The 10873-nt window shown below is 45.5% G+C and overlaps 16 non-coding genes across 16 annotated transcripts in view; 7 read left to right on the forward strand and 9 right to left on the reverse strand.

Annotated features, from left to right (window-relative positions):
- Positions 1–72, forward strand: part of LOC128983788 (small nucleolar RNA U3) — a 214-nt gene extending 142 nt beyond the window's left edge. The window contains exon 1 of the small nucleolar RNA XR_008489962.1: positions 1–72. This exon is cut by the window's left edge and continues 142 nt beyond it. This is a non-coding gene — a small nucleolar RNA (small nucleolar RNA U3).
- A 147-nt stretch (positions 73–219) lies between these two features.
- Positions 220–340, reverse strand: LOC128983731 (U5 spliceosomal RNA). Its single transcript, XR_008489909.1, has one exon. It is a non-coding gene; the product is annotated as a U5 spliceosomal RNA (small nuclear RNA).
- A 1241-nt stretch (positions 341–1581) lies between these two features.
- LOC128983766 (U2 spliceosomal RNA) lies at positions 1582–1774 on the forward strand. Its single transcript, XR_008489943.1, has one exon. It is a non-coding gene; the product is annotated as a U2 spliceosomal RNA (small nuclear RNA).
- Positions 1775–2199: 425 nt separating this feature from the next.
- On the reverse strand, positions 2200–2318 carry LOC128983721 (5S ribosomal RNA). The gene has a single exon (XR_008489902.1). It is a non-coding gene; the product is annotated as a 5S ribosomal RNA (ribosomal RNA).
- Positions 2319–2736: 418 nt separating this feature from the next.
- LOC128983754 (U1 spliceosomal RNA) lies at positions 2737–2898 on the reverse strand. The gene has a single exon (XR_008489931.1). It is a non-coding gene; the product is annotated as a U1 spliceosomal RNA (small nuclear RNA).
- A 501-nt stretch (positions 2899–3399) lies between these two features.
- LOC128983716 (small nucleolar RNA U3) lies at positions 3400–3613 on the forward strand. Its single transcript, XR_008489897.1, has one exon. It is a non-coding gene; the product is annotated as a small nucleolar RNA U3 (small nucleolar RNA).
- Positions 3614–3760: 147 nt separating this feature from the next.
- Positions 3761–3881, reverse strand: LOC128983732 (U5 spliceosomal RNA). Its single transcript, XR_008489910.1, has one exon. It is a non-coding gene; the product is annotated as a U5 spliceosomal RNA (small nuclear RNA).
- Positions 3882–5122: 1241 nt separating this feature from the next.
- On the forward strand, positions 5123–5315 carry LOC128983767 (U2 spliceosomal RNA). The gene has a single exon (XR_008489944.1). It is a non-coding gene; the product is annotated as a U2 spliceosomal RNA (small nuclear RNA).
- A 426-nt stretch (positions 5316–5741) lies between these two features.
- LOC128983733 (5S ribosomal RNA) lies at positions 5742–5860 on the reverse strand. Its single transcript, XR_008489911.1, has one exon. It is a non-coding gene; the product is annotated as a 5S ribosomal RNA (ribosomal RNA).
- Positions 5861–6277: 417 nt separating this feature from the next.
- On the reverse strand, positions 6278–6439 carry LOC128983755 (U1 spliceosomal RNA). Its single transcript, XR_008489932.1, has one exon. It is a non-coding gene; the product is annotated as a U1 spliceosomal RNA (small nuclear RNA).
- Positions 6440–6940: 501 nt separating this feature from the next.
- LOC128983722 (small nucleolar RNA U3) lies at positions 6941–7155 on the forward strand. The gene has a single exon (XR_008489903.1). It is a non-coding gene; the product is annotated as a small nucleolar RNA U3 (small nucleolar RNA).
- A 144-nt stretch (positions 7156–7299) lies between these two features.
- On the reverse strand, positions 7300–7423 carry LOC128983727 (U5 spliceosomal RNA). Its single transcript, XR_008489905.1, has one exon. It is a non-coding gene; the product is annotated as a U5 spliceosomal RNA (small nuclear RNA).
- Positions 7424–8663: 1240 nt separating this feature from the next.
- LOC128983774 (U2 spliceosomal RNA) lies at positions 8664–8855 on the forward strand. The gene has a single exon (XR_008489950.1). It is a non-coding gene; the product is annotated as a U2 spliceosomal RNA (small nuclear RNA).
- Positions 8856–9280: 425 nt separating this feature from the next.
- On the reverse strand, positions 9281–9399 carry LOC128983740 (5S ribosomal RNA). Its single transcript, XR_008489918.1, has one exon. It is a non-coding gene; the product is annotated as a 5S ribosomal RNA (ribosomal RNA).
- A 418-nt stretch (positions 9400–9817) lies between these two features.
- On the reverse strand, positions 9818–9979 carry LOC128983756 (U1 spliceosomal RNA). Its single transcript, XR_008489933.1, has one exon. It is a non-coding gene; the product is annotated as a U1 spliceosomal RNA (small nuclear RNA).
- A 503-nt stretch (positions 9980–10482) lies between these two features.
- LOC128983717 (small nucleolar RNA U3) lies at positions 10483–10696 on the forward strand. The gene has a single exon (XR_008489898.1). It is a non-coding gene; the product is annotated as a small nucleolar RNA U3 (small nucleolar RNA).
- Positions 10697–10873: the final 177 nt, after the last annotated feature.

The raw sequence follows: 10873 nt of genomic DNA on the forward strand, positions 1-10873 counted from the left end.
GGGAGCACGTCATCGATGATCGTTCAGCCTTTACCTTAGGGTACTGGTCGAGAGGTGGACGTTCAGAGTGGTAAAAAAAAAAAAATAAATGAAATAAACAACTTATAATATCAATCTTCAATTGAATTGAATACAAGCGTGTCATAGGTTTTTACACGACAGTATATTCGTGCTCAGTGAGGTGATAATCAATCAACATTGTACTCGAGTGAGTGGCCCAATCCCATAAGGATCGGGCGCTAATTAAAAATTTGTTTATAGACTCATCGTGTGTTCCCCTCCACGGAAATCTTTAGTAAAAGGCGAAAGATTTATTCGTTTTGAAGGGAAACCAGAGTGGAGCGCGTGACGAAACCCGAGCGACCCACTAGTACTGGACTCAGTTAGAGCCGGCGAGAGCCAACTGACACGAATGTCCACACGTAAAACACGATGTTACGAAATATACAACAATCTAGACAAACGGGACCCGTCACAGTGGACGTATCTTATTGGAACACCAGTCGGCAAGAGTGCCGATTGCGCGTGTCACCACTGTTACTAAACTGCGCCGCCGGCCGGGAACGAGGTGAGCCTGAGCCGGGCTGCAGCCTCGTCGTGGCGACGCGACGTGGACCTCGCGCTGCGCTACTAGCGCTCCACACGGCGTGAACTAGCACTGCACGTGTGTGACGAGGAGGAGGGGGACGACGACGTTCGACGAGACACCGTGTATCATGATTTTCAGTAAAATTGTAGTAAAAAAGTAAATGGAATGAAATAAAAATGAAAACGAAAACGAAAATGAAAATGAAAATAAAAATGATAATAACAAAGAAATGAATTTCTAGAATAAAAAAAAAATGAAACAACACACTAAGAGAGAGTGAATTTCTGGGCGGCGGCAATTTCCTTTGATCGAGATAGAATTATATAGCCCGATCGGTAAACTGACGGTATTAAACACAATATGTCGTTTTACGTGGTAGAAAAGTGGGCGTGGCCTGTTTTGTTTGATTCGACCAATAGGAGAAGAGTTGGGTAGTTCTCGCAAAGTGCATAGTTCAGACCGAGAGGCGGACGCGACAAACGCGATTCTCCCGTTAACATATTCGACCTGTGCACGACGGACACGATAGCAGTCGTTAAAAAGAATGGCGATTCGACGTGTTACAGATTTTTACACTATCTCGTTATTATCGGTGACGCGACTGCCGGATAGCGGGAGCCAGCGACGAGACCGACGACGAACGAACCCTCTGACGTGGACCTAGTCTCGCGACGCTAGCGCTACAACCGGCGTGGACAGCGTGGACAGAACTGGCATTAGCACCCGGACTGTTCGGGGCCCGAGTCGGTTCTCGTACGCGTTCGCAGACGAGAGTGTTGAAATAAGTCGATCAACAACACACTCACGTACACATAGTACGGAAACAGTTGTTGTTATTCTCTCGTCCTGTCGCAGTTGGAAGCCCTTTTTTCAGTATTTTCTACTCCGGTTTGCCGCCGACGGTGTCCGAAGGCCCCGCGATTCCGTGAAAAACTCACACCAACGGGGGTGGTTGCAAAGTGGCCGAGAATTTTGAAAATCCTCGGTCAAGTATCGCTTCTCGGCCTGTTGGCTAAGATCAAAGTGTAGTATCTGTTCTTATCAGCTTAACATCTGATACGTCCCTCATCGAGGGACCAGTTTGTTAAACTGATTTTTGGAAATCGACGGAGTGCTAGGAGCTTGCTCCACCTCTGTCACGGGTTGACCCGGCATTGCAGTACCGCCGGGACCGGCCCACCATAATACCATATCGTACGTTCAACTAATAATAAGTAGTACAGAGATATTGACACGCATCAATTAATTGATTCTAAGTACTGCATTGTAAAAATGTAGACCGAATAAATTATTATCGACGTTCGAGCGACCGCTGACGAGACGACACGACGGGTCGTTCATGTTACCGTTGTTATTAAGTCAACACTAGTTCGTTAATAGACTACAGTATTGTTTGCTGTACACAACATACCGAGTATTCCAAATAAATAAAAATAAATGTATGCCTAATGTGAATACAAGTGTGTCACAGTAAACGGTGAAAACTATTGGAAATAACAAAAAATTAGCAATAAGAAAATAAAAATATAGTGAAAAGAAGACCTTTGGAAATAACAAAAAATAAACAAGAGGAAATTTTAAATATAGTGAAAAGTACAAAATGAAAAAAATGCCAACAGCACGTGGTGTTCCCAAGCGGTCACCCATCCAAGTACTAACCACGCCCGACGTTGCTTGACTTCGGTGATCGGACGAGAACCGGTATATTCAACGTGGTATGGCCGTTGGCGAGTGCTGGAAGTACCTGTCACCATCCTGAGTGAACCATCATTATTCTAACTGACAGAGCAATCAGCAATACATTATCAGTTTTATAAATCAAAATGGATAAAAACTCGAAAATTAGTGGATTCGCCAGATCCGTGGTAGGATCCTAGTCAGTTTTGCGCTACGAAATTCATCGACTGTTAAAAAAGTAAATAACAATCAACATTGAATAATATAACGTATTGCACGATTTAATATTATGAAAAATTTAGTCCGTTTCTTTTTTGTTTACAGGTTATTGCGCTACGTTATTCTTATTCAACGATTGTTAACAAAAATATCATTTATTTACGTACACTACCGCTGTTGTTTGTATAAAATAACGAATGACTTTCTCTACCTACTCACTATACACCCCATTGGAGTTGAATGTGTATTATTAGGGACAGCGCGAACGCAGTCCCCGCTACCAAAAATTACGCGCCCGAGATACCCACATTTGGGGCATTCGCAGGAGTCAGCCCGACCGTAGTGCAATGGAAGGGCCTCATCCTGGGGGAACCGCCTTCTTGATCACGGTAACCCCTACGCCAGGTAAGTATGAGTGCGAGAGCGACGAAATGGGCACCCGGCTCTGGCGTGTAGCGGGTATCAGTGCGAGAACCGATCCACACTACAGCTGTAACGGTGTCGGTAATTGTAAATTTATGTCGCCAAAATCGTGTCGTCGTCTTGAAAACGGTTAACGGTAAACGAATCCCGAGGTTTCAAAAAGAAAAACCTCTGGGCAACGTGTAAACACCGAGCGAAACCGTCCACGTCGTCCAGACCAACAGTGGCTGGCTCGGACACGTCGTCGGTCACTGGCTGCGCCGGCGCGGAGACGAGGTGAAACCACGCTATAGAAACCGATCGGCAAACGGTCGCGTGCTGTTTGCGACTTATTTCGCTTAGACTGTGACTGAGCTCCTTGCAGAACAGCGTCTTTACTGAGGTCCGAGTCCGGCGCGAGATTGTCTGTCGATAGTGTTTATATATTGATTCTCACAGGGTTGTGTACGATCGAATTCGGCTGGACCGTCGGTCGTGACCGACGTCGTGTCAAGATCATACTTCACAGGATCATTTCTGTAGTAAGATCTTCATTTATACACTCCATTACGGAAGTGGATACCAGCCACGATGAAGAGTTACGGTCCATCTCTCTGAGCGTGAGGCAGACGAGGTCCCGGGCCCTAGCGGCACGGGAGCACGTCATCGATGATCGTTCAGCCTTTACCTTAGGGTACTGGTCGAGAGGTGGACGTTCAGAGTGGTAAAAAAAAAAAAATAAATGAAATAAACAACTTATAATATCAATCTTCAATTGAATTGAATACAAGCGTGTCATAGGTTTTTACACGACAGTATATTCGTGCTCAGTGAGGTGATAATCAATCAACATTGTACTCGAGTGAGTGGCCCAATCCCATAAGGATCGGGCGCTAATTAAAAATTTGTTTATAGACTCATCGTGTGTTCCCCTCCACGGAAATCTTTAGTAAAAGGCGAAAGATTTATTCGTTTTGAAGGGAAACCAGAGTGGAGCGCGTGACGAAACCCGAGCGACCCACTAGTACTGGACTCAGTTAGAGCCGGCGAGAGCCAACTGACCGAATGTCCACACGTAAAACACGATGTTACGAAATATACAACAATCTAGACAAACGGGACCCGTCACAGTGGACGTATCTTATTGGAACACCAGTCGGCAAGAGTGCCGATTGCGCGTGTCACCACTGTTACTAAACTGCGCCGCCGGCCGGGAACGAGGTGAGCCTGAGCCGGGCTGCAGCCTCGTCGTGGCGACGCGACGTGGACCTCGCGCTGCGCTACTAGCGCTCCACACGGCGTGAACTAGCACTGCACGTGTGTGACGAGGAGGAGGGGGACGACGACGTTCGACGAGACACCGTGTATCATGATTTTCAGTAAAATTGTAGTAAAAAAGTAAATGGAATGAAATAAAAATGAAAACGAAAACGAAAATGAAAATGAAAATAAAAATGATAATAACAAAGAAATGAATTTCTAGAATAAAAAAAAAATGAAACAACACACTAAGAGAGAGTGAATTTCTGGGCGGCGGCAATTTCCTTTGATCGAGATAGAATTATATAGCCCGATCGGTAAACTGACGGTATTAAACACAATATGTCGTTTTACGTGGTAGAAAAGTGGGCGTGGCCTGTTTTGTTTGATTCGACCAATAGGAGAAGAGTTGGGTAGTTCTCGCAAAGTGCATAGTTCAGACCGAGAGGCGGACGCGACAAACGCGATTCTCCCGTTAACATATTCGACCTGTGCACGACGGACACGATAGCAGTCGTTAAAAAGAATGGCGATTCGACGTGTTACAGATTTTTACACTATCTCGTTATTATCGGTGACGCGACTGCCGGATAGCGGGAGCCAGCGACGAGACCGACGACGAACGAACCCTCTGACGTGGACCTAGTCTCGCGACGCTAGCGCTACAACCGGCGTGGACAGCGTGGACAGAACTGGCATTAGCACCCGGACTGTTCGGGGCCCGAGTCGGTTCTCGTACGCGTTCGCAGACGAGAGTGTTGAAATAAGTCGATCAACAACACACTCACGTACACATAGTACGGAAACAGTTGTTGTTATTCTCTCGTCCTGTCGCAGTTGGAAGCCCTTTTTTCAGTATTTTCTACTCCGGTTTGCCGCCGACGGTGTCCGAAGGCCCCGCGATTCCGTGAAAAAACTCACACCAACGGGGGTGGTTGCAAAGTGGCCGAGAATTTTGAAAATCCTCGGTCAAGTATCGCTTCTCGGCCTGTTGGCTAAGATCAAAGTGTAGTATCTGTTCTTATCAGCTTAACATCTGATACGTCCCTCATCGAGGGACCAGTTTGTTAAACTGATTTTTGGAAATCGACGGAGTGCTAGGAGCTTGCTCCACCTCTGTCACGGGTTGACCCGGCATTGCAGTACCGCCGGGACCGGCCCACCATAATACCATATCGTACGTTCAACTAATAATAAGTAGTACAGAGATATTGACACGCATCAATTAATTGATTCTAAGTACTGCATTGTAAAAATGTAGACCGAATAAATTATTATCGACGTTCGAGCGACCGCTGACGAGACGACACGACGGGTCGTTCATGTTACCGTTGTTATTAAGTCAACACTAGTTCGTTAATAGACTACAGTATTGTTTGCTGTACACAACATACCGAGTATTCCAAATAAATAAAAATAAATGTATGCCTAATGTGAATACAAGTGTGTCACAGTAAACGGTGAAAAACTATTGGAAATAACAAAAAATTAGCAATAAGAAAATAAAAATATAGTGAAAAGAAGACCTTTGGAAATAACAAAAAATAAACAAGAGGAAATTTTAAATATAGTGAAAAGTACAAAATGAAAAAAATGCCAACAGCACGTGGTGTTCCCAAGCGGTCACCCATCCAAGTACTAACCACGCCCGACGTTGCTTGACTTCGGTGATCGGACGAGAACCGGTATATTCAACGTGGTATGGCCGTTGGCGAGTGCTGGAAGTACCTGTCACCATCCTGAGTGAACCATCATTATTCTAACTGACAGAGCAATCAGCAATACATTATCAGTTTTATAAATCAAAATGGATAAAAACTCGAAAATTAGTGATTCGCCAGATCCGTGGTAGGATCCTAGTCAGTTTTGCGCTACGAAATTCATCGACTGTTAAAAAAGTAAATAACAATCAACATTGAATAATATAACGTATTGCACGATTTAATATTATGAAAAATTTAGTCCGTTTCTTTTTTGTTTACAGGTTATTGCGCTACGTTATTCTTATTCAACGATTGTTAACAAAAATATCATTTATTTACGTACACTACCGCTGTTGTTTGTATAAAATAACGAATGACTTTCTCTACCTACTCACTATACACCCCATTGGAGTTGAATGTGTATTATTAGGGACAGCGCGAACGCAGTCCCCGCTACCAAAAATTACGCGCCCGAGATACCCACATTTGGGGCATTCGCAGGAGTCAGCCCGACCGTAGTGCAATGGAAGGGCCTCATCCTGGGGGAACCGCCTTCTTGATCACGGTAACCCCTACGCCAGGTAAGTATGAGTGCGAGAGCGACGAAATGGGCACCCGGCTCTGGCGTGTAGCGGGTATCAGTGCGAGAACCGATCCACACTACAGCTGTAACGGTGTCGGTAATTGTAAATTTATGTCGCCAAAATCGTGTCGTCGTCTTGAAAACGGTTAACGGTAAACGAATCCCGAGGTTTCAAAAAGAAAAACCTCTGGGCAACGTGTAAACACCGAGCGAAACCGTCCACGTCGTCCAGACCAACAGTGGCTGGCTCGGACACGTCGTCGGTCACTGGCTGCGCCGGCGCGGAGACGAGGTGAAACCACGCTATAGAAACCGATCGGCAAACGGTCGCGTGCTGTTTGCGACTTATTTCGCTTAGACTGTGACTGAGCTCCTTGCAGAACAGCGTCTTTACTGAGGTCCGAGTCCGGCGCGAGATTGTCTGTCGATAGTGTTTATATATTGATTCTCACAGGGTTGTGTACGATCGAATTCGGCTGGACCGTCGGTCGTGACCGACGTCGTGTCAAGATCATACTTCACAGGATCATTTCTGTAGTAAGATCTTCATTTATACACTCCATTACGGAAGTGGATACCAGCCACGATGAAGAGTTACGGTCCATCTCTCTGAGCGTGAGGCAGACGAGGTCCCGGGCCCTAGCGGCACGGGAGCACGTCATCGATGATCGTTTCAGCCTTTACCTTAGGGTACTGGTCGAGAGGTGGACGTTCAGAGTGGTAAAAAAAAAAAATAAATGAAATAAACAACTTATAATATCAATCTTCAATTGAATTGAATACAAGCGTGTCATAGGTTTTTACACGACAGTATATTCGTGCTCAGTGAGGTGATAATCAATCAACATTGTACTCGAGTGAGTGGCCCCAATCCCATAAGGATCGGGCGCTAATTAAAAATTTGTTTATAGACTCATCGTGTGTTCCCCTCCACGGAAATCTTTAGTAAAAGGCGAAAGATTTATTCGTTTTGAAGGGAAACCAGAGTGGAGCGCGTGACGAAAACCCGAGCGACCCACTAGTACTGGACTCAGTTAGAGCCGGCGAGAGCCAACTGACACGAATGTCCACACGTAAACACGATGTTACGAAATATACAACAATCTAGACAAACGGGACCCGTCACAGTGGACGTATCTTATTGGAACACCAGTCGGCAAGAGTGCCGATTGCGCGTGTCACCACTGTTACTAAACTGCGCCGCCGGCCGGGAACGAGGTGAGCCTGAGCCGGGCTGCAGCCTCGTCGTGGCGACGCGACGTGGACCTCGCGCTTGCGCTACTAGCGCTCCACACGGCGTGAACTAGCACTGCACGTGTGTGACGAGGAGGAGGGGGACGACGACGTTCGACGAGACACCGTGTATCATGATTTTCAGTAAAATTGTAGTAAAAAAGTAAATGGAATGAAATAAAAATGAAAACGAAAACGAAAATGAAAATGAAAATAAAATGATAATAACAAAGAAATGAATTTCTAGAATAAAAAAAAAATGAAACAACACACTAAGAGAGAGTGAATTTCTGGGCGGCGGCAATTTCCTTTGATCGAGATAGAATTATATAGCCCGATCGGTAAACTGACGGTATTAAACACAATATGTCGTTTTACGTGGTAGAAAAGTGGGCGTGGCCTGTTTTGTTTTGATTCGACCAATAGGAGAAGAGTTGGGTAGTTCTCGCAAAGTGCATAGTTCAGACCGAGAGGCGGACGCGACAAACGCGATTCTCCCGTTAACATATTCGACCTGTGCACGACGGACACGATAGCAGTCGTTAAAAAGAATGGCGATTCGACGTGTTACAGATTTTTACACTATCTCGTATTATCGGTGACGCGACTGCCGGATAGCGGGAGCCAGCGACGAGACCGACGACGAACGAACCCTCTGACGTGGACTAGTCTCGCGACGCTAGCGCTACAACCGGCGTGGACAGCGTGGACAGAACTGGCATTAGCACCCGGACTGTTCGGGGCCCGAGTCGGTTCTCGTACGCGTTCGCAGACGAGAGTGTTGAAATAAGTCGATCAACAACACACTCACGTACACATAGTACGGAAACAGTTGTTGTTATTCTCTCGTCCTGTCGCAGTTGGAAGCCCTTTTTTCAGTATTTTCTACTCCGGTTTGCCGCCGACGGTGTCCGAAGGCCCCGCGATTCCGTGAAAAACTCACACCAACGGGGGTGGTTGCAAAGTGGCCGAGAATTTTGAAAATCCTCGGTCAAGTATCGCTTCTCGGCCTGTTGGCTAAGATCAAAGTGTAGTATCTGTTCTTATCAGCTTAACATCTGATACGTCCCTCATCGAGGGACCAGTTTGTTAAACTGATTTTTGGAAATCGACGGAGTGCTAGGAGCTTGCTCCACCTCTGTCACGGTTGACCCGGCATTGCAGTACCGCCGGGACCGGCCCACCATAATACCATATCGTACGTTCAACTAATAATAAGTAGTACAGAGATATTGACACGCATCAATTAATTGATTCTAAGTACTGCATTGTAAAAATGTAGACCGAATAAATTATTATCGACGTTCGAGCGACCGCTGACGAGACGACACGACGGGTCGTTCATGTTACCGTTGTTATTAAGTCAACACTAGTTCGTTAATAGACTACAGTATTGTTTGCTGTACACAACATACCGAGTATTCCAAATAAATAAAAATAAATGTATGCCTAATGTGAATACAAGTGTGTCACAGTAAACGGTGAAAACTATTGGAAATAACAAAAAATTAGCAATAAGAAAATAAAAATATAGTGAAAAGAAGACCTTTGGAAATAACAAAAAATAAACAAGAGGAAATTTTAAATATAGTGAAAAGTACAAAATGAAAAAAATGCCAACAGCACGTGGTGTTCCCAAGCGGTCACCCATCCAAGTACTAACCACGCCCGACGTTGCTTGACTTCGGTGATCGGACGAGAACCGGTATATTCAACGTGGTATGGCCGTTGGCGAGTGCTGGAAGTACCTGTCACCATCCTGAGTGAACCATCATTATTCTAACTGACAGAGCAATCAGCAATACATTATCAGTTTTATAAATCAAAATGGATAAAAACTCGAAAATTAGTGGATTCGCCAGATCCGTGGTAGGATCCTAGTCAGTTTTGCGCTACGAAATTCATCGACTGTTAAAAAAGTAAATAACAATCAACATTGAATAATATAACGTATTGCACGATTTAATATTATGAAAAATTTAGTCCGTTTCTTTTTTGTTTACAGGTTATTGCGCTACGTTATTCTTATTCAACGATTGTTAACAAAAATATCATTTATTTACGTACACTACCGCTGTTGTTTGTATAAAATAACGAATGACTTTCTCTACCTACTCACTATACACCCCATTGGAGTTGAATGTGTATTATTAGGGACAGCGCGAACGCAGTCCCCGCTACCAAAAATTACGCGCCCGAGATACCCACATTTGGGGCATTCGCAGGAGTCAGCCCGACCGTAGTGCAATGGAAGGGCCTCATCCTGGGGGAACCGCCTTCTTGATCACGGTAACCCCTACGCCAGGTAAGTATGAGTGCGAGAGCGACGAAATGGGCACCCGGCTCTGGCGTGTAGCGGGTATCAGTGCGAGAACCGATCCACACTACAGCTGTAACGGTGTCGGTAATTGTAAATTTATGTCGCCAAAATCGTGTCGTCGTCTTGAAAACGGTTAACGGTAAACGAATCCCGAGGTTTCAAAAAGAAAAACCTCTGGGCAACGTGTAAACACCGAGCGAAACCGTCCACGTCGTCCAGACCAACAGTGGCTGGCTCGGACACGTCGTCGGTCACTGGGCTGCGCCGGCGCGGAGACGAGGTGAAACCACGCTATAGAAACCGATCGGCAAACGGTCGCGTGCTGTTTGCGACTTATTTCGCTTAGACTGTGACTGAGCTCCTTGCAGAACAGCGTCTTTACTGAGGTCCGAGTCCGGCGCGAGATTGTCTGTCGATTGTGTTTATATATTGATTCTCACAGGGTTGTGTACGATCGAATTCGGCTGGGACCGTCGGTCGTGACCGACGTCGTGTCAAGATCATACTTCACAGGATCATTTCTGTAGTAAGATCTTCATTTATACACTCCATTACGGAAGTGGATACCAGCCACGATGAAGAGTTACGGTCCATCTCTCTGAGCGTGAGGCAGACGAGGTCCCGGGCCCTAGCGGCACGGGAGCACGTCATCGATGATCGTTCAGCCTTTACCTTAGGGTACTGGTCGAGAGGTGGACGTTCAGAGTGGTAAAAAAAAAAAAATAAATGAAATAAACAACTTATAATATCAATCTTCAATTGAATTGAATACAAGCGTGTCATAGGTTTTTACACGACAGTATATTCGTGCTCAGTGAGGTGATAATCAATCAACATTGTACTCGAGTGAGTGGCCCAATCCCATAAGGATCGGGCGCTAATTAAAA

The sequence above is a fragment of the Macrosteles quadrilineatus genome, unplaced genomic scaffold (assembly GCF_028750875.1).
Source record: "Macrosteles quadrilineatus isolate MER2022 unplaced genomic scaffold, UCM_ALF_1.0 Scaffold_1__1_contigs__length_201487025, whole genome shotgun sequence".
NCBI lineage: Eukaryota > Metazoa > Arthropoda > Insecta > Hemiptera > Cicadellidae > Macrosteles > Macrosteles quadrilineatus.